Source organism: Cynocephalus volans, chromosome 1 (genome assembly GCF_027409185.1).
Source record: "Cynocephalus volans isolate mCynVol1 chromosome 1, mCynVol1.pri, whole genome shotgun sequence".
In the NCBI taxonomy this organism is placed as follows: Eukaryota; Metazoa; Chordata; class Mammalia; order Dermoptera; family Cynocephalidae; genus Cynocephalus; species Cynocephalus volans.
The window spans coordinates 225,624,092-225,646,878 of NC_084460.1; the positions used below are offsets into that span (position 1 = coordinate 225,624,092).

Genomic DNA, 22,787 nt, shown 5'->3' on the forward strand with positions numbered 1-22,787 from the left:
AAATATTAATTCTTTAATTTGGGCCAATTTCGTGGGTACTCTATAGTCCACCAAATTTCTATTTTTCTTGAAAATGTTCCAAAGTGAAGCATCAGTTCCACAGGTGTGCCCCTTATTTATTTAAAATTTGAAGATTCTTCCAGAAAAATTTGCCAAACATTTTTAGGAAAAAAAGGAAAAAATATTGTGCATATGAACATCCTCCAGGTATGTATGTGATCTTTAAAGCTAAGGATTAAAAACTACAATATTTTAAAAGAACTTCCTCTAAAATTATATACTTCTTGGACATTGATTGAGAACATATTTGTTTTAATATTTCTCCTGTCCATATGCAATTTTACACTTCTAAAGTAAATGAATAGTTTTTATCTTGATTTCCTACTGTCGGCTTTCCCATTGTATTTCCCTTCTTGTTTTCTGTGAGTTACATAAATGAAACTGACATTATTGCTCATATAGCAGGCATATTTTTTTGCCCCCGAATGCTGCCTTTTTGCTATTCAGTGTATCTAGATACCAGCTAATGCTAAATGAAGTTTGACATGTACCCCTAAGAAACAAAACTTATAAATCGTGGCTTCAAAGGAAACCTTAAATAAATAGGACACACTGTGTCCACCCAGGCTAACGTCCAACATATGCTTTAGCTTCCTGATGATGAGACAGCAAAATAGCCCCCAGGAAAGTTTACAATTGTTTATTGCTCACTTGACCAGCATGTATTAAATACCAGCTTTCATTCTCTTATAATTAGTTTTTTTTAAAAAAAAAATCAAAAGCACACAGAAGTAGATTTGATCAGATGTAGCATATCGAGAAAGTACTCATCCATATTGTATTCTGTATATAAAAGTTTAAAAACAGAGCTGAAAATTTACCAGTAGTAGGATATGTGTATAAGTTGTTTGAGCAAATAGTTCTAGTTTGTACACAGTAAGCTATCTATCTTTACCCTCTGTTGCTCAATTGGCCCTTTTTAAAAATATGTAGGATCAAAGGTAAATGCTATCGCATTAAAAATATCTGTCCACTCTTCCCCCGCAATTTGCTCATTCATCCAAGAAATACATATGGAGACTCTACTATTCACCAGTCATTGTGCTTGACATTAGAGTCAAATGCATTAAAGATAGAGTTCTGAGCCTGCAGGTTTTGAGAGAGAGCACTACATCATATGCCAAATATTTTGCCAAATTCATGGTTCCTGCTACCAACAGTGTTTTACATTGGTGTAGCAGAGTGTGGTTTTTTATACTTTTTTTTTTTTTTTTCATAAATTATCTTAGTTTTTCTAGCTCCATAGTATGCTGGGGTGGGATATTACGATTCCTATTTTACAGGAAAGAAGAGGAATCACAGCTAAATATCTAGATTGGTATGTTGGATACATGGGGATATGAAAGTAATTTTGGGGGGGCTTAAAAAAGAACTTTACAAGATGACAATTATAACATTGTGACTTTTTTCAGCTACCACTGATTTTTAAGTCTACCACTCACTTAAGAAAAAACTAGCCAAGTTCAACAAAGTATGCACATTTATATAACGGGAAATTCAAACATATGCAGAAGGAATGGGAATTATAAAATGAACTTCCGATTTTGATACTTATAAACTCATGGTCAAACTTCATCTGTATTCCTATCTCCTTCACCCCCCTCACCCTATAACAAACTTCCATCCATGAACATCCATGAATATTTAGTCTGTGTCTTTTAAAGTTAAGGACTCTCTTTTAAACACAACCACACCTAATCATTTAACAATAATTTCTTAATATCAAATATTTGGTCATTTTCACATGTCCCCTGTAGTCTTATAATCTCAATATGCTCCTGCTTCAAAAATCAACCCTAATTAAGGTTCATAAAAGTAGATTCATTCTTTTTAACTGATAGGGTTCCCATTCCTTCCTTTGTTTCCTCATGGTTTCAGTTAACAGGGCCTCTGTATTTCCTGTATATTGGTAGTTAGACTTGTTTCATTAATCTGTTGCTGCATAAAAAACAAAACCCAAACTCAGTGGTTTAAAACAGTCGATCATTTCTCATTGTTCCGAGGGTGGATGGGCTCAGCTGGGTGTTTCTCACTGGGGATATCTCACATGATTGCAGTGAGATGGCAGCTGAGGCTGGAGTCTTCTGAAAGCTTTTTTCCTTACATGTCTGGTGCCTAGGCTGGGCAGGCTGGAGTGGCTGGGACTTGGTCTGGCATCTGTCTCTCCTTGTGCCTCATCTGTATGGCTACCTTGAACTTTTTCATAGGGTAATCAGACTTCTTGTGTGGTGGCTGGCTTACCCCAATGAACGCACCAAGAGACCAAGGCAGAAATGCAAGGCTTCTTGCAACCTAGCCTTGGAGGTCACACAGTGTCACTTTCACCACATTCTATTAATTAACGTGAATCACAGAGGCATCTAGATTTAAGGGACAGCACATAAAAACAGTAAGAAAAATAGGAAGTATAGTTTATTGGGGAGAGCTGGGACATCTTTGGTGACTAGGTACAAGGAGGCTGTATGAAATTGTTTTGTCAAAAATACTTTATTGGTGGTGGTGTGAATTTCCATCACAAGTGATTTTAAAAAAATTAGTCATTATGATCATTGCCTAGATAATTACAGTATTTCATTAGAGGTTAAGGGATCACAAAATGATAGTTTTCTGATTCTATTTTTCCTTCTTCACTTATTGCTTGGGCTACTTATAATTTTCCTGTATCAACTCTTTGCCTACCTTAAGGTACACATTGTATATAGGAAAGTCTGGATCCATGCTTCTTTCCATTTCTTTACTAGTTTTCAAAAATAATAAATTAGTTTTCTAGTATCCTCCAAATGTAATGAGATTTTTGGAATTATCAACATAAATTCATGAATTTAAATGCATTTTATGTGTGTCAATCTTTTAGAGTTATTGATGTTCAAATTGTCCCATCTCTAGCCCATGGGCACCTCCTCAAGTTGGCTCCTGAGCTCTTTTGATATTCTGTCAGTAGTCTATGGTTACTTCATTATCTGCTATGACAAGATATTCTGGGCTTATTTTGAAACATTTTTGCCCCAGCCCAGGAAGCAGCCATTTCTCTAATAAACATCGACTCCTTTGCGTGGGAAATGGTAGTTAGAGACCATAATCTATTTGCTTTGTTGTTTGTTGCTACTGGTTAGTCATTATTTCTAGGCCTTTCTGTGTAAAGAATTAGGAAAAATTTTGTGTGAAAGAGAAAAACATGAGTTCTTAGACATAATTCCACTTAAAATTCAGGAGTACATGCTTTTTATTTAACTTCATCAGTCATACTTTCAAGATATTATTACTAAAAATGGTTTATTTATTTATTTTTTTCTGTTTTGTTGTTCTTAGGGTATATGCCAGTGGGGATATATAGACAAATTACTGTCTTTTAAAGCTGCTTGACATACTTCCTATAAGTGTGGTTGTTCCACCAACTTAATACAGTATATCAGTTTCATTTTGCTTTAGATCATTAAGGATTTATTTTTAAAAGCTGTGCTTTTGTTTTATAGTTGTGTAAAATACAGGGTTTCAGAGTAAAAAGTAAAAACAAAGACTATCAAACAAGGTTAGCTGCTCTCCCTGTTCCTTCCACCCTATTACATCCTTCCCTTTAAATGTAATGACTTTTTAAAAAAATTTTTAGAATTTTGGTATATCCTTTCATGATGTGTATGCATATGGGTATATATATGTACCCTTGTTTTTGCTCTCCCTGTTATTTCTTAGATAGTAGTAATGCCTTGCTTTTTTCACCTAAGAGAGTGGGTATTGCTTTCCATAAGTATAAGACTCCACAGAGTTTTAAAAGGTGAATTTAAAAAAGCATTCGGGAACCAAATTTCACAGAATTAAATTTTATAGCCATGTTAACTGATTAGATCAAAATATACCCACAAGTACAGCCTTAGCCATCGATAAACCGCAGTTTCAAGTTATTTTTCTTTTTATAAGTGAAAGCAAAATCTTACTTGTTTTCTTTGGGCACCACCAAACAATGGCACAGCCACTAGTTTTATCCATATAGAGAGCTTAAAATTAGTCTGTGAATTTCAAATGCTGTTTTTATCATTGTGTAAAATATTCCTTGATTTGTTTAAATTTGCTAAAACCTAGTTTATATCATCTGGTTGCGCCAAATATCGATCTGCTTAGTCAGACTAAATGCTCATGATAATTATATTCTTTTAAATAGATGGGTCTGTCTTATATGTGAAATTATATACTCTTGGTAAAATTTTATTTTGGTATGCTTCATATTAATGGTGCATTTTAAAAAAATTTAGATATGAAGCTAATTAATTGTAGTTTAAGGTTAAGATTTAAAGGTCTGAGGGACATTCTGCTTTTGTTTTAGTGACATTGGGAAAACACATGGCTAAGAAGGATAAGCCATGTTTAAAAATGCTGCATTTTGAAGCTTAAAGTAACTATCCAGTAAATTCATCTCAACATAATTCTTCAGAAATAAAATCTGTAGGTCATATTTGCAAAGAAGGGGAGAAGAAGATAATTGACATGGTAATATGGGGAAAAATGCATAGGATAAAAGGCTCTAAGATTGATCTTCAGGAGTTAAATTTTTTGCTACTTATATTGTACAACAGTATAATGCTTCATGTATGTATTGGGAGGGTCCCTAGGTGCCCTCCACTCTACCCACTCTTAACATGTTTTCTGGCATTCTTTCAAGGGGATCAAGAGTCTGCCCAGATAAATTGCTTAGAAAAAGGAAGAAAGAGAGAAAAAATGATAATTAAATCTATTTTTGGAGTTGTTTTGTAGATGATGCACAGCAGTTTTCCTAGTTAACAGAAAGCCAGTCTGGTCTGTCTGTGCCTCTACCCTCACAAGAAATAGCATTAATAAAAATATCCTTTCATTTAAAAAGCCCCATACCTTAGTTTCAGTTACCAATTCTGCAACCAAGCCCTGGAAATGTAGTAGAAAAACCGTATATAGTTCTTATAAATATAACTAACACCTTGGTAGATTATATTCTCTGTAGCCAAATAGATTACTATTTTAGAATGTGAATTTTCAAGCTAGTTTCATTATTACTATAAATACTTATTCATGTCACACTTTATATTAGTAAATCCACCCACAGAAAGTGGTGAACCACATACCTATTTTTTTAAAAAAGCTCAGCGCTGCACATTAAAAAACACATACACACGCAACTAACTTCCCACACAACTTATATAACTATTGCTCCTTTTCTTTCTAAAACCAAATATGTGTTCTTGCATTCATTGGAAAAGTATTACTAATATATAATTTGCTGTCTATTCAGAAGAAAGTGATAAAAGTACCCAATAATTAAATGAAAGCAACTACCAGATTAAGAACAAAATCCAATGGCTTGTACTGTAGCATTTTATGTCAAAAATGATTAACATATGAGGGAGACTTCAAAAAAATCATGGAAAGATTCAAATTTATCTTTTAATTGTATTTTTCCCCAACTTTTTTTTTTCTTTGTCTTTTTCGTGACCGGCACTCAGCCAGTGAGTGCACCGGCCATTCCTATATAGGATCCGAACCCGCGGCGGGAGTGTCGCCGCGCTCCCAGCGCTGCACTCTCCCGAGTGCGCCAGGGGCTTGGCCCTTTCCCCAACTTTTTGAAGCACCCACGTATGATTGTAAATTAGCTGGGGATAGGTAATGCCAAAGCCTGTCAGTAAATCTATTAGGCCAAGAGCTTCACATTTTCTTAATTTTTAACTTGAAGCATACTATAATGGGTGGACTTAGTGATTCATGTTTTACTTTACCTTAAGAAGGTCGAAGTCTGACTGAAAGGTAACTGTGAAGAGGCTCTCAGTTCTCTCTCAGAAATTCTCTGTGTGCAAAGCACTACCTCAATAATTACCTCAAATCCATTTTGGTAAAAGAGGAGGCATAAATACATTGTCATTAAAAAATAATCTGAATACAGTCAGGATTTACAAATTGTATAAATTCACTACTCTTCTGTAATGGAATAAGATAAGCCTAAATTATCTCTTTTAGTAATTGCCTCTTCCAACAGCATTTTAAAAAAGAGATAATAGTGCATGCTAGTTGTAAAAAATATATTTTTCTGTAAAGCAATATTAGTATGTATTTTTACCTTTCCCTTTATCCTCTACTTGTGTATTTCTTTTTCTCATCACACCTTTGGGTAAAACTGGTGTCATCATTATTCTTAACTATGAAAAACAGAAACATATTTCTCCACTCAATTATGTCTTTTTTTTTAAAGTAGCAAAAGACCCTATTTAAAAAAAGCTAAGCATAAACATTATTAACACAAGCATAATGAAACACACATAATTTAGAGTAATATTTAAAGTAATATAAATACCTAGATGCAATTAAACACCTCACTCACTAAAGTTTAATTATTTTAATTTGCTACATTTGCTGTTTAATGTAACCTTGGTCCCTCTCTTTTCCCCACTCCACCCCAAATGTGAATAGAATTAATTCACTTGGTACATTTTAATTTAGACTTATCTTCTCCCCTTTTTATTATTACATATCTTAGTTCAACAGCCTTTGATTGCATCTAGGTGTAATTGAGGCCTTCTGTATGCCAGGTGTGGTCTATGATTGACTTTTCCTACTCTTCTCCCCAACCGGTCCTCCACCATCAGGTTTTTCTCAGCTACGGATTTCAGACTATTTACCCCTCTTAAATTCCTTTGAATTATGGCATTTTTTGCTGTTTTTCACAAATATAGAACTAGAAATTTAAAAAAAAATTATTTAGTGAACTTGAAATTTTAGAGATATCAGGAGGGTCTGATCCTACCTAGCAGCTCTTTCATTGAAATTATTCTGCTAGCTGTAACAGGAGTTAGTTGAGAGCAGTGCCACCCAGAAACCAGATGAAACCAAGTAGAAATTCCAAGCATAAGCTGCAAAGTAAAAAGAAATTAGAAGCCCATTGAGTAGTAGAGGGCTTGGGAAAAAGAAAATCCCTAATTTCCACCTCTAAGACCTGTATTTCTTATAAAAATCATGTTTTGTCTAGTATTGGACAGTCACAAATATAGCAAGTTGCCAGAAAGGTTTTCCTAACTCATGCAAAGAAAGAGCTGGAAGGGCTTTGTGTCATAAAGGAGCAAACACAGCATGTGAGGCCTAATCTGCCTCCAGGGCGTTACGTTACCCCAGACTTTTGAAATGATCCTCACCCTCCACGAAAGGGGAGTTTCCAAAGGCTGAAGGAGGCAGCAGCCACTGAGCATGGAGTGCTTCTTTCCTGTTCGGTAGGTTGCAACCACTCTCATTGCTTTCAGTTTTCTTTGTGTCCAGAGTAAAACAAGCAATGTCCAGAAAATTCTGTACCATTGCACCCCTGAGGAGCTCTTTCCTAGATCATGGTGTTCTCTATATGTGCCTCAGTTAATCTTTTAAAGGGAAATAATGAAAAGCTGATCAGGCTTTTTCACCCCCATCAACTCATGAGCTGTGAGATTTTCTGGAGAAATGTAGAACACCTTGAAAACACTATTTGAATTTTAGCCTCACGTTGCCACTGCTGAAGCTGCAGCTCCCAAAATTGCAGGGCTTCTTGACCAACCAGCTGCTGTTTAGTTCTTTAGAGAATCTGATTCTGTCAACAGGGCCTCGGGTTTGGATCCTGTCATTCCTAGCTGATTTTGATAATCTGCCATCCAGAAATTTGTGAAAAGTCTCAAGATGGGGAAAAAACCAGCTTTCATGTACACACCACTGAACTTCCTGAAGTTTTGACTGAATGGTGACTGGTGATACTTCTGACCTGAAGTGTGCCCACTGTAGGTCTAGCCTTATGTTGTATCATTGCTACATGTGTGTAAATGCTAAAAATTAATATCAACACTTTCTAAGATTTTCTTTTGTTTAATTCTTACTCTATTCCTCTTCAAGATTGGCTTTAATGTATTAATCTTGGGATGCTTGGAATGACTGCAGAGGAAGCAACATTTTGTGTAGTAAGTTTAAATCATGTGTAGATTCATCTTTCCAGATAGGATAGTATTCTTAGTTTTTTGTTTTTTTTCTATGACTAGTAATTTTATTTATTTATGTATGTTAGCACCATCTATAAGTCAGGCACTATGATAGGTGCTATAGATACACAGAATAACACAAAATGTTGCCTTTCCTCAAAAAACTCTGACAGTAGAGGGACAGACAAGATAACCAATGATTTCCAGTAGCGTCTGAGAAGTTCTGTGAGAGGTATGTACCTAGGTGGGTGTGTGGGGATCTAGGAAAACTGCTTTAAGTAAGTAACATGCTAAATTTTAAGGAAGTGTAGTACATCCAGATAAAGTCAGTGGGGGAGTACACTGAAGGGGATCATTGTGGCCAAAGGCATGCAGGCATGTGGAATACAGGGAGCAGTTGTTTAGAGCTTGACAGTAGGGTAAGTAAAGGAGGAGTGTAAAGGGCCCTGGATCATGGAGGACCAGGTATGCCATGCTAAGGAGTTTAGTGGGAATTCTGTAGGCAGTGGGCATCCAACGAGTGAAAACAGCATTTGATACAGGGAATTCAGGATCCAGGAAATGTATGTGGATGATTAATGGGAGAGTCTTGGATGAGACTTTATGCTGATGTGAAGGAAACCCATGCCAGAGAGAGCAGTGAAGACATAAGAAAGAGAAGATATAATACATGGAGCAATATATGTTGTTACATTTCCTGGACAACTCCAGTATCCACTACCTAGATTTTCCTATTTTTTTGATGGTTGTCTTTGTGGCCTGCCTGTTTATTTGTATGTCTGCCATTTTTGGTCTTTTGTTAAATCTTCAGTTTGGAAGTGAATTAATAAACTAATTTCAAGTGTTTCCAAATCCTGCTTAAGAATAATGTAGATTGTTTAAAACTTCAGTCATGTGGGCTTTAAGAAAATCTGTGATTGCCCAACTGGTTTATGTCAGCATTTTGGAAAGAATATCAGTCTCTAAAGCGGTGTTAGAGATATAAACCCTCTGGGGAGTGAAGAATGCCTGGTGCATGCTAATTTTGTACTTATCCAGGTGGAAGAGGGAGAGGAATAGCCAAAGCTATAGATAGAACAAAGGCATGTCAATTGCAACCTGGTCTCAGTTTGGGCTCAGTTCCCCTCACCAATCCCATATTGGGACATTAGTGGTTTATTTATTTATTTATTTTTAACCAGTATCATATTAAGATCTTACTTTGACAAAACGCATTTTGATTTATAGTCTGTGCTTTTGGCATGTGCTTTAATGGCATTAGCCAATTCTAGACACATACTGAATTCATTATGTACCTTATGTATGTAAGTAGTAATACTTCCTTTTAATGAACATACGGTCACATCAAAGTGCTGTGAGGTTGTTTTACAAAAGCATCTTTGTGCAGTGCTCCTCAGAAGTTTTGAGGCGTGTGTTAAGTTGAAGACTAATATGCTGCATTTTAAGTTGTATTTTAATAGAGTAATATATTATAATTTTGCTCTCTCCTTAATGTGAATAGACTGTTATAGTCTGTTTGAATCTTTGATTCTTAGGCTTACTTTTTAAACTAGAATTCAACACTTTTGACACATAAATTTTTTATTTGTGACCAGAAGAATTGAAAACTCAGAAAGTAAAACTGACTTTGAATATGTATACTGAGCTATGATATTGATAAAGAGTAGATGAGTGACTCTTTTTCTTATTTTCTATAGGCAGTAAGACATTCACAGAATCTATTTATATAGCTCTATGTGTCAACACTAAACCTTGACTATGTATGCTAAAAGGTTTTGTCCTTAAAATGTGGACACCCTTCAATAACTTTAGAGGGCGGGGCTCTCCTAGGGCAGGTTGGTAGAGTCAGAGAAGAGAGCCAGAAACAAGTAGAGCTGAAGGTCTAGCCTGTCTTTGAGCAGTCATCCAAGGGGAGTAGCTAGCAGTCCAAACCACCTGTCTCAGCTGATTTGGCAGCCTTAAAACCCATCCCACTTCTCATCAGATTGCAGGTATCTGACCGTGGCTTTGAGGCAGGGCAGCAGTTTTCATAGTGAAGTGATCCATGGAATCAAATACGTGACAGTATCTTGGGGATTCTTTGGGAGAAGGGGAGGGTCTATGGAGGACACAAGCCATACCCTAGAAATAGAACAGTAGAAGCCAGTCCTTGAGGGAAAGGCTAGGCAGAATTTCAGAGCTCTGGCCAAGCAAGCTGAGATGACAGCAGAGTTCTAGTCCTGGTAGGGACACAGAGTGCAAACTAGATGTAGGGGAAGGGACTCTGATGCTTGGTGCATATGGTGGAAGGGACTGCAGCCTGGTGAGCACCAGGGATTCCCTTGTCTAGGTTCTCTCAAGGCAGATAAGTCTGTGGACAGATAACGGTTTCTGGAGGGATGGGACTCCTTCTGTACTGCCAGGTGCAGCCAGGATTGACTCAGGATTGACTCAGGGACTGTGTGGGGCTGAGCCTGCAGTTTGAAGGCTGCTAGTAATTACAACAGGGCGAGGGCACCTTGACTGTCTCAGAAACTAATAGGATCTTTCTTTGACAATAACCACTGACCAGAATTTCCAGGAAGACTTTGAGAGTTTCTGGGAATATGGGCAAGACTCTTCTCACTGAAGCATGGTATTTGATTCTTTTTACTTTTCATTACAAAACAAAAGTGAAAACATTAGTAATGGTCATGATATGTCCCAGAATTGTATTTAAAAGTTGAAAGTAATTGAAATATTTTCAATTTGGTGTGACATTGTATAATATCTAAATTTATTATTTGTTTCTTTTTTTTTAAGTATAGGAAATGAGTAGAAGTATGAGAGTGTGGTTAGTTTTTGGTTGGTTGTTTTTTACATTTGAGTCTTGCTGTGTGTTACCATGCTCCAGCATTTCAGAGACAAAGGGAAAATTTTTGACATTCATTGAAACCTTTTTGGTGAAGGAGCTATTTTTGTGGTACTATTTAATTTAATTTATGTAATAGTTTACCAGAAACGAGTCTGTAGCCTATTTATTAAATTATTTCATTTTTAAGCTCTTATGTATTTATCATGTGCAGATTCAAATCATACTGTCTAGGACACTGGAAATGTCTTTCTCAAGTACAGGGGGCATTGATTACATCTACATTTAATTTCCCTTTCCCCCTCATTGCCCACTCTCCAGAAGGTAAGTTCTGTTTTCATGTTTTAAATTGACAAATTCATTGCCTTAAAAAGTATGGCTATAGCATCTGGCATAGTGTTTGATATATGTGGCTGCAATATTGGCATAATTTTGTTGATAACAAATTATATATAAACTTCCTATTCATGTCTTTTTATCTGGGAGATATCAGATATTCTACTAGCTGTTAGGAGGTAGTGATATTAAGCTGATTCTCATGGTATTTGCACCCCAACCTTCTGCCTCAGCACGTGACCTTGACTGCAAATGTTTAGAATAGCTATTTTAGCATTTCTCTTAGAGTGATCAGCCTCTGGTCAATTGATTGGCACTAGCCCAACTCATAGCCTATTGAATTATAAATTGATTACTTTAGATGACAAATAGTTTAACACCTTTCTACATGCCAGATATTGTTGTTCTTGCTGGAGATAAACCTGTGAAGATCATGATGAGGGATAGAACTAAGTTTCTGCCCTTAATTTATTTATTCCCATGAGAAGTGAAACAACCATGTAAATCAGATGACTCAGATTGCTGTTCAGAAAAAAATCCAGTAGGGCAAACCTATTTGAATAATCAAATGAAGATCAGTATTTTGCTTAGTTACTATAGAGTTCAAGCAGAAGCAATTGGATGTTCTTACTAGAGCTTGAAACAATATCTGTTAAAAGATATATTCGTCAAGTGAATCTGAATGTTTTGCTTTTGTAGTTAAAAAGATAACTGAATTCTGACTTTCCGTTTTGTCTTCTTTTTAGAGTTTCTTTTAAAGTTTCCCAATAAACATTAAATCTGGGTTGCTGAGAGATATTATTCCTCAGATAACTGAGGAATTGTTATGATTTGGATATTAAATAAAAGGCTATCTCCAACAAAAGGAGAGAGAAGGTAAATTTAGTAGAGGGCAATCTTTGTTAAGAATAATTGCTTCGGGCTGAGCCCGTGGCGCACTCGGGAGAGTGCGGCGCTGGGAGCGCAGTGACGCTCCCGCCGCGGGGTCGGATCCTATATAGGAATGGCCGGTGCACTCACTGGCTGAGTGCCGGTCACGAAAAAGACAAAAAAAAAAAAAAAAAAAAAGAATAATTGCTTCATTCCTATAATGCTTTGCAGTTTATAAATGCTTTTACATATGCTCACATCTGCTCATTTCAGTGATCCTAGAAGATTGGCAGAGAAGTTGGTGTTAGCCCTACTTTACAGCTGAAAAAACAGACTCTGATGAGGAAATGAATGTGCCCAGAACCCAAGTTAGTCAGTGGCTGGCTGGGTCTTGAACTCTATTCTGGGTCTCCAGGCCCAGTGCTCTCCCTGGGCGGCTGAGAGTTAGCCTGCTGTTCATGTAATGCCCTAGTACACATTCTTTTCAGACAATCAGGACGTTAGGTCAGACTCATTTGATAACAATTTGATAACATATGGAATCTTTATGTGATTAGAGAGAGAAATCTGATAAGATACAGGACTCTCCATGAAACAGATAAAGGTTCTCAAAAGACTGCTTCCAGTTAGAATTCCCCAGCTGGTCCCTAGCACATGCTTCCATGTATAGCTCACATTCGGAATCACCCGAGGCAGCTGGAGCCATTTCAGCATTTTCTAAAAGTTGTGTGCACATCCTCACACACAAATGAGGAGAGGAGAGGCTGAAAGGATGGGTCTGTGCAGGTGCAAGGATCCACTTACTTTGCCAGTCTTTTTATGAAAGGTGGGTTAGTTACATCAAAGGGCTTCTTCCAACTTGCTTTACAATTAGATTCTTGAGTTTTCAGTTGGTTTATTTGAAATTATGTGATTGCCGTTTATGACATTAGTAGAGCTGGGAAGGACCTGGGAAATCATCACATTCTAGTCTGCGGCCCAAGCGATGAGGAAACTGAGGCCCAGGAGTTGGGACTTGCTCAGGTTTTTAGTGGCAGACAAAGAAAATAAATCTGGCAGACTTAAGGAGAAAAGGAATTTTTTGAGAGGACATTGAGCAGCAGGCAGAAATGCTGAGAAGAAAGACATAGCTTCAAAAACAAGGGACCAAAAATGATTTGCAGCAACCAGAGCCACAGGCAGAATCCTGTCCTAGAACCAGTGCCTCAGAGACTATTGCTGATTACTGCACGTTACATCTTGCTCTGCCCCCACTCTGACATCTCTATCATTGCTGCTTCTAGAAATGGGATGGTACTGCTGCCATGGCCTCCACCTCCAGATTGGAGGTTTTTTGAGGCGTTAGGTCTAGACAGAGGTCTGTATTGAGAGCATCTGCTTGGTGGAGGCGGGTCAGGGGCCTGTGTTCCAGTGGGCCTTGCTTCCTCTCCTGTAGTAGGGTAGACTGCCTCTCTGCAAGGCCTATAAGATGGGGAAGGGTCTTGAGATGCTAGGAAGCAAAACCAAAGCAAAACAAAACACCAGACAATTATTTCCTAGGGAAGCATACCTAGTTAGTAGCTGTTTAAGGGATTTGAACTTGGGTTTTCTGATTTTTCCCAGGATACCAAATTTGTAGCTAGTTTTGATTTCCTTTGTAAAAATTGACAGAGGCTCCCTAGCTTTTAAGAGAAAATGAAGTCTTCTGGATTAAAATTTGAGAATTCTAGTATTTTGAAGCAATCTGTTGTCCTGCCAACACTGTTTTCCTCTGAATTGAAAACCATTCTCCTGTCTTCCTATCCTTTGTGATGTACAGAAAAAAATGATGTGTATGTGTGTATATATATACACACACATATATATACGTGTGTGTATATATATATATATATATATATATATATACACATATATATATAGTCAGTTGTAAAATGTAGATAGGGATTGGAGATTAGTTGTTACACATTTCAGGGAAAGTTTGCCAAACTAATGAGCAATAAAACCATTTAAAACTGGAAAATATTTATGGCTTTTTTTCTCTTTGTTTTTTAAGTATTTTAGGCAATAACCATATCTTGCAATTAAAAGTACAAAGTAGTCTTGGCTTTTCGGTAATTTTTTTTTAACCTTTTTATAAAGTTAATACTTATTGAGAACTATTATGTCATAGCATGCATTACCTATCACACTATTCCTCACGATGATGATTGTGTCAGTCCCATGATCATTCCCACTGAGTAGATGAGGGAATAGAATCTCAGGTGAAGCAACTATCATGAAGTTTCACAGCTGGCAGAGATGGTCCTTGAACTTGAGCACACATGCCTGTGAAAGAAGCTTTTGCACATCTTCCTGTAACTTGAGAGAAAAGAAGGTTATGTCTGGAGCACTGCATTTGGTGATATTTTAGGAAAACTGCATAGGAAAGAGAAAAGAAGTATATTAGGAAAGACTTTGGGGAGCATGTGACTTCTCCAAGTTAAACTACAAACTTGCTCTTGTACCTCAGTGTCCAGGGTACTTCTGCTCCTCACAGGGATACTTAGCTCAGTGCCCAGCACATAGTAGGTGTTCAATAAATATTTGCAAAAGAAATACAAATCATGTATTCTCAGGACAGTTTTCATAGGGTAGGATATCATGCTGTTTAGACTGCAGCTCTCATAAGGAAAGACCTTTACCCTCAAAGTCAGACATTCCAAGAAGGTTTATCAGTGAATTCAGAGCATTTCACAAGCAAGGAAGCTTACCCAGGGTTTTTAGGCCACATAATTGTACGGTCCATAAAAGAATCTATAGATTGTCTTGCTTCCTGACTTTCCAATTTCATTTCAATTAATTTTTGTCACATTGCTCCCTTTCTCTTTTTCTTCCTTAAAAGTATATCTATATCTATATCTATATCTATATCTATATCTATAGATATAGATATATATAAAGAAACCAAAAAATTATTTCTGTCTTGTGCTAGAGAGAAGTGATTGTCCTGGAGTAGGCATAGGGAGACTTCGTTGTAAACTAGTGTACAGAACAGTTTTTGTACAAAAATAGCTAATGAACACACAAAGCATTGCAGTTTAAACGTGGTTTTATTTTTGTTCAACTCTAGCTAGATTCCTAAGTGTCTGAAAAGTAGAAAATTTACTCATTAGATTCATTTAAAACTTTTTCAAGAAAGGAAACTCCTGAGGGTATAGAAACTTTATGTACTTAGATATGTCATGTTAAGGCATTTCACAATGTTTCGTTTACATAGGGCCAAAGACCACAGATCCACCCTGATTGCTAATTATTCAGATTGTAAATAGCTCATTTGAGAACTTAGGGTGAGACAAAAGAAACGTAAAGGAATAAAAGGCGCACAATAATGAAAAAGATATTGTGAAGAGAAAGGCCAGGCAGAATTATGATGCAGGTCACATCCTGTGCTTGCATTTAATTGTACCTTTGTATTTAATAATAAAAATGATTACATGCTCAGTACTAACAGGTGTCCCTTCTTGAGAACTCTAGTGTGGATAGGTGACAGCAAATTACTCCAATTCATAAACTTGGAATATTATGCTTTTATTTTGAATTTTACCAGTCTATACTAGAAGACATTTCTTGCAAAAATGTACCTCAATTCAGGAAGATTTTTAAACTTAGTTCCTGATAAATATGTTCTATATGTAAAACATAGGCAAATACTTAAAAGTATAAAGGAAAGAAAAAAATCACTTTGCAAACACTACTTAACACATTAGGTTGTACTAATACCATAGTCGCATTTCATGTCAGCTTTGGATGTAACTGCAAATTAGCAATGATTTAAGTTTATAGTAGTCTTGCTGTTAGTTGCCTCCTGTAGGCATTTTCTCCACTTGCTTATCTTGACCCATTCCCTAACTGCCCAGTCTAAAATATAGCTTCTGCTCTGGGGATTGGCTCTCCCTGTCTTCCTTTTCTCCTCTATTGTCATTATTGCAATTTTTAATTGTCTTACTAATTTACTTGATATTATCTATCTTTGCCATTAAAATGAGGTTCCATAAAGTGGAGACCAAGGTAGCCTTATTCTCCCTACTCAGTGGCTCCTTCATATCTAGAATTATGCTGCACTTGGCTCATAATATGTGCTCAATAAATACTTTTTAAAGGGAGTAATGCATCTTCCACTTGCTGTCCTAATCATACATCAAACCCTTCTTTGCTTTAGCTTTATCACTGGCATCCTCTTTTTGCTTGTGTATTCACCAAAGATTTTGTAATAGAAGACATCCTATTTCCATTGTCTGCTAGGTAGCTAGCTAGGTAGAAAGAGAATAATTCCTCTGATCCCAGAGATACCATAGCTATAGTGGGAATGGGGGTTGAGGGGTTTGGGACTGTTTCTGGAATTTTTAAGCCTTGAACACATTTTTTTTTTTTTATTCAAGCCGTCTGTGACCTGTGATTATGCTTATAGTCACGTACATTCCTTCATTCATAGTTGAATATCTATTAGATAGCAAGTGCTATGGTAGGTGCTGACAAAGCAAATTTGAATAAGATGCACTTTGTTCTTTTAGGAATGTATTATTAGAATTGAGGTTCCTTAGGCCTGCAACTATGTCTATTCAGGTGTCCATTATAAACCCAGTTGCTAGCACAATTTCTGGCATGTTAAAAGCACTCGGTACATATTTGCTCCATAAATGAGTGTTGAATGCAAGTATTTAGAAAATAGTGCTGTAATAGATGTATCTACAAAGTGTCATGCAAACACAGAAAAGAGGGAAGTCTATCGTGCCTAAAAGGAATCAGGGAAGATTTCATGAAGGAATGATTAAAAGTTGAATAGTTTACCAGTTTGGGTAAAATGTGCCATGGAGTAGTGACAACATAAGGAAAGATCATAGATGTGGAAAAGCAAAGTTTTGTATGAGGTTAGGCACTGTGGTCAGCCTGGAAATTCAGAATGAGTGTGAAGGGGTGGTGGGCATTGAGGCTGTTGGAATCATTATCAGTTCCCTTATTCAGGTACCCTGTGCACTGAATAACTAATAGTTCTTTATTTATAGCATTTCTATAGGAAAATAAATTGAGTTCTAAACAACCATTTTAGAGTACAGTTTTCAAGATAGAACCTGCTTGTAAGTTGGGACTAACTTTAATAGAAGATTGGCTGTATTGACTGTGCAGGTTATCTATTGCCATAGTTCTGCCTAACACCCAATCACAAAATCTCAGTAGCATAAAAATCATTAGGGTTTATTGCATATGAATTAGAGTGGTCATCTCGGTGGCTCTTCTGATCTCATCTGGAGTTGGCTGGGTGATTCTCTGGTTTCTGCTGAGCTCACCCTCCTGTGTGGTGCTGCTGGCTGGCTGTCAGCTGATGTAGGATGGCCTTGGCTGGGATGACTGGGGGGACTTGCCATTTGCATCTCATCCTTTTCCTAGTACCAGCAGGTTAGACTGGGCATGTCCTTTTCATGGCATTTGCAGAGGGCAGCAGCACAAGCAGAAACACTCAAGTGCTCTTTTGAGCCTCTGTTTTTATCTTGTCTACTAACATTCCATTGACTGAAACAATTTCACGTGGCTGATTCCAGAGTCAGAGTGGGAGAGGACCCTGAAGACTCATGGCAAAGGGCATGTCTACAGGGAGGGGTGAAGAATTGGGGCAGTTTTTGCAATATACTATTATAGCCTATAAAAGCTAATCAAATCTAAATTTAATTATAATTCTAGATCTAATGGAAGAGTATGGTTTCTGATTTCCTTCATGAAGCACCTGTCTTTTGGTCTTTATTAATGCCCAGTCTCTGTTAGATATGCTGGGTCAAAGTCAGAAAAGCCAGAAATGGGGAAAAGGTGGAAGTTAAATCTTGAAAGAGGTAACAATTAAAGATTATCTATCACATGCACTATATAATTCCAGAGATACCCAGACCTCTCCTTTTGCAGGACACTGAAGCCCAGAGGAGTATAGTGTGTCACTCACATTCCCCCAACCAGGGTAGTGACATACCCAAAAGTTGCAACCTAGTCTTTCCAAGCCCAGAGCCCTTCTCCACCATATCTGGTAAGGTGCTTTCTCCCTCTACTGCCCCATGTGCCTCCCTGATCCCTGTCACTCCTCACACAAATAATCACTCCTATAAATGACTTACTTTTGGAAATTGTATTATTGTTACAATTCACCTTGAAGAGTATATTCTCATGTCAAGTTTTCCTTTTTAAGCTTACTCATCATATGTACTTAAAGCACAATTAATAATCCCCGTATGCACACACACAACACCTATTTTGCTCTGCCTCTACTTGTCCTCTTCCCATCAGGGTAAGGGAATTTAAATATTATGATTATATTAAATCACCTTGAGTTTGGTAGGTTAGCTTTTGAATTACCTTTGCCAGACTGCGAAGGGGAAGCTGCCAGAGTGATCATTGTGACACAGTCAGTCTGAGACAATGAAGAATGCTATGCGGATTTTGTTAGAAATGGGATTAAAGCTTTAGAGAAGGTATTCCTGCTTTCAAGCATCCTTTTCTGCCACGCTAGAGGTAGTTAAAGTGATCATACAAGAATCAGGTCAAAGCACAGGGAGATGGAAGGAAATATTCTCAACATTTCAACAGTAGCAGTTTTTACTGATGATGAGGTTTTATGGAGAAGGTGTTATTTTGATTAACAACTAATTTTTTTTCTGATGATTAGACTTTCTATGCTGGTAGATACATATCAGATGGGTAGGTTTGTGCATATCTAGGTCTGTGCGTAGTAAAGGATCATTTGAAAGGATGCTCTATTAAAGGTAGATTGTGTGTAGACTTTCAAAGCATCAGAATTTTAGAATTGAAGGAACAGGAGAATGCCAGATAATTAGTTACCTGGATTTTTAAAATATTTATTTATTTTTCATACTTTTTATACATTCAATTATTATTTATTTTTCATCTGTTTTGTATTTTAACTTAGTTGTGAAACTTTGACTCCAAAGAGAGCAAGCAATATTGCTATGTCTCCAAAATATTTATATTTAAGGCTTATCTTTTAGATGGTTACATCCTAAAATATGTGTGGCCACGCACTTTTCATTTGAAATCTCTACCACTATTCTGTGTGCAAGACCGTTGAGGATTAAGACAAAATCTTTTCTACCACTACCAACCTTCATTCATTTTGGTGTGTAGATTTTATATTTTGTTTTTCTAAACAAGGGAAAACAGTTATAATTCCACCTCTCGTGTGCTTCCTCTCCTACAAATTGTAAGCTCAGTATGCGCACATATGTAAGATTTCAAGTGCAAAAGAGAACAGAGGAGGAAACAGATTTTCACAGTCCCCGTCTGGGTCCCTGTGTTTGTGCCAATGTAAAGCTATTCAATGATCAGTGAAACACAGTATAATGTTGCCTGGCTCTATGGAAATGAATTTGAAAATCTAAACTTAATAAGCAGATCAATTAGGTGTGGATTTGAGATTATTGTATCACATTCCCATGACAGGCAGTGTTGTCAAAGACTTGTTTTCTGCAGAAATAACATTATAGGAGGCATAGAGATACCTTTCAAAATGTCAGGAAAGAGAGTTGGAGAAATTTAGTTAAGAGTAATGAAAATATATTACTTATATCCCAGGAAGCATACACTGCGAGCATCTGGGTATCTTCTGGTAAAGAGTGAATATAATGTGAGTAGGAGAGGACGTTTACCCTGAATCCAGGGAGGTAAATGGATTAAGCTGAATGTCTGGAAAGAAGAAGCTGGTTGGGTAGAGGTGTGAGCTTCTGGGCTCAGGGGGAAGTCAAATCACTTGCTCCTACGTTTTAGGAGCTAATGATAGCTGTATTTACATTCCTCTGCAGAGCAAGGGGAAACTTGTGGGATAAGTTCTGAGGGAATTATTCATAACCATCTCTCCTTTCTTTCCACTTATTCAACTTAAATATAAAGGCTAGTTTGAGGTTAAGATTTTACACATTTTCTGTTGTTTCCTTGTCTCCCTCTAATTTCCTGCCACCAATTTACTGCTGTCTAAAATTCCTTAAATGAGATAAAGCATTCTATTCCATAGTTAGAGGAAAGGCTTTCAGTACCTGTTTATTTAACACATTGAATGAAATTTGGCCAAACTCAACACTTTGGATACCAATTCTGTGCCTGGTACTATGAGAGAAAGAAAAAAAGATGAACAAGTATGTCTTCCTGCCTTTCCCTGAGTCTCAGGAATCATACAGTGATTACAATGGGATGGAGGTTCATGAGGGTAGAGATTGTCCTATATCTTCCTTACATTTGTCACAGTTCCTGACTCAACAAAATCTTATTGTTTTTGTAAGTAGGTGGGTACATGGATGAATATAGTATCATAAAGGCTATAGAAACGGTATGTGCAAGATTTAAAGTTGACCCAGGGGAAGGAGTGAACAATTTTGCCTTGCAGGGATGTGGATAATGGGTGACTTCATGGGGAGCTATTTGAATCAGATTATGAGAGATGAACAGAGGTTTTCTAGAGCTTCTAGAACAGAGGTTTTTCTAGAGCTTCCAGCCAGAAGAATAAGTGTGGGCAAAGGCAAGAAGTTGCGAAATGACTTGGATGTTCAAAGAGCTGCAAATAATTTGGCAATACTGGGTGGTAAGATCAGTGGGAGTAGAAGATTATGACAGTGAGGATCATAACATGAAGGCCCTTTGTCAGTAAGTGACATGCCTGACTCTAGTCAAGGCGGGTGGTATGGGTAGTGGAGGTGGATATGGAAAAACAAGGACCAAAGGAACTTGTTTCCACCTCGCATTTTTAATAGAGGTTGATCTTGTTTACTTTCAGTAGTATTGGGATTTAGAAACTAATTAGGGAGACATTTCTTGATATGGAAGCAACAGAGCTTGATGAACTGACTATACTGATACTGCTCCAATGAAATTTTATATTTTAAAAATATATTAAAAGGAAATTTTGTATTTTCAAAGTCAGCTTAGAGTCAGATGCTTATGTAATGAATATACCACTTTACAAAGGAATCTATCATTTAGTTAATGGAATTTCTGCCTTGTTTCTTTGAACACTGACTTCATTTAGGATTTAAAATAGTTTGATTTACACATGGCTTTCCAGAGATTTTTTTCTGTCTGTAAATCAAGGCACAACTGAGTGGGTGAGAGTTTCCCTACCATATGCCTATGGTAAGAGCAAATATGACTTGGATTTCTTGTAGTACTGAATACTTACCTCTGTTGAGTAGGGTGTTTCATTGCTGTATAAATAAATCTACTGGAATGATTGGGTGGCATGGACACTGTTTAATCTTCTTAGTTTAAAGAGAAGATCTATAATGGAATTTTTATTATTTTATTTGGTATGTTTGTGTGAATTTAACTTTGGAGAGCATATTCCGATTTTAAACAAGGAGCCCTACATTAATAAAAGTTGGTTTCTAGAACTTTTGGTATATGTACTGACTATGTAAAGCAACTTTAGGTTCATGCTAAGTTGAAACTGATAGCATTGCTACCCTTTCTTCCCACTTATAGCTCAACTGCTGTTGTTGTCATTGTTTTCTTTCTTCTACTTTTATTCCATTAATTTCTGGGTAAAATAACTTATTTTGAGGTTTAATGTATTTTCTCTACTTGATAGAACATCTAATTTGGGGGGAAATGTTCTTGGCCGCTTGTGGTTAGTTCAGTGGTTTTAGAATAAGATGTTAGTGGGGAGGGGCAGCAGAATCTTCAGTCATTGATTCTCTCTTTATAACTTTGCCCTTTTAGCTGGAACAGATTACTTGTGTAGTGCTGCTAGCCCCACACAGACTGAATCACAAGGAAGAAACTTTACATAAACCATTTATACTAAATGCTTGGTATGCTGGCAACATAAATCAACAACAATATCCATTACAAATTCATCCCTTTATCAGTATTATCTTGATAGAACTGATCCCAATGTGTGGGAATTTGAACTCTGCTTCAATACATCTAGCCCTGGATAATTAATTATTCAGGGCACAGAGAACCTGGCCCCTGCAATGTAGAGTAATTCTTCCTGGTCAGCGTTAACTCCACTGGCAATAATAAATAGAAAAAGTCTCTAGTGATGCCAGTATTTTAAAGTGATTAATCATCTATCCCCCCTTCTCCTCCCCCTTAGTTTTCTTTAACTAGGATTTTTCAGCAATAAATCTTTAACAATACAGATAGGGATTGTTCTGTAATTAAATTTTGCCCTGCTTAATTTCTTACCTTTTATGTGTGATTAAAAAAAATGTTACATTTTAAGGAGCCCTGATCAAAATTCAAACCAGGAAAAATCCTTTTATAGAATACTGAGAGATTCTCTATGGAAGATTAAGCTTTTGATTTTGAATATTAGATAGAGCACATACTCATAAAAATTGTTCATCAACACCAGTTGGGGTGTCAGATATTCTCAAGTTTTGAATTGCTTCACTTTCATGCTTATCATTTGTCTGTATTAGGAAAAGTCTGACATATACATATGTTTCAACACTGAGAGAATAATTACTTATTCCTTAACTTTCAGATAATTGATGTCAGCTCTGTAGGAAAGAGACATTTTTCACTATTTTTGCAGTATACAAAATGCACTTGCTGAAGTGGCAGGTAAATGCCTGACTGAGAATGACCATGTATTTTTAAATCGTGCCCTATAGAGCCCAGCCATCACGTATATTCTGGGTGACAGGGACAGATGTGACATATCTGTTGTGACACACTTCTATACCACCAGTCTGTGGCTCGAGGTGACTCCTGTCCCTCCCCTGATGCTTTCCCCC

The 22,787-nt window shown here is 36.9% G+C and overlaps 1 protein-coding gene across 5 annotated transcripts in view; it reads left to right on the forward strand.

The window, feature by feature from the left end:
• Positions 1 to 22,787, forward strand: part of GPD2 (glycerol-3-phosphate dehydrogenase 2) — a 155,873-nt gene that overhangs the window by 90,016 nt on the left and 43,070 nt on the right. The gene's annotated exons all lie outside the window — the stretch shown is intronic.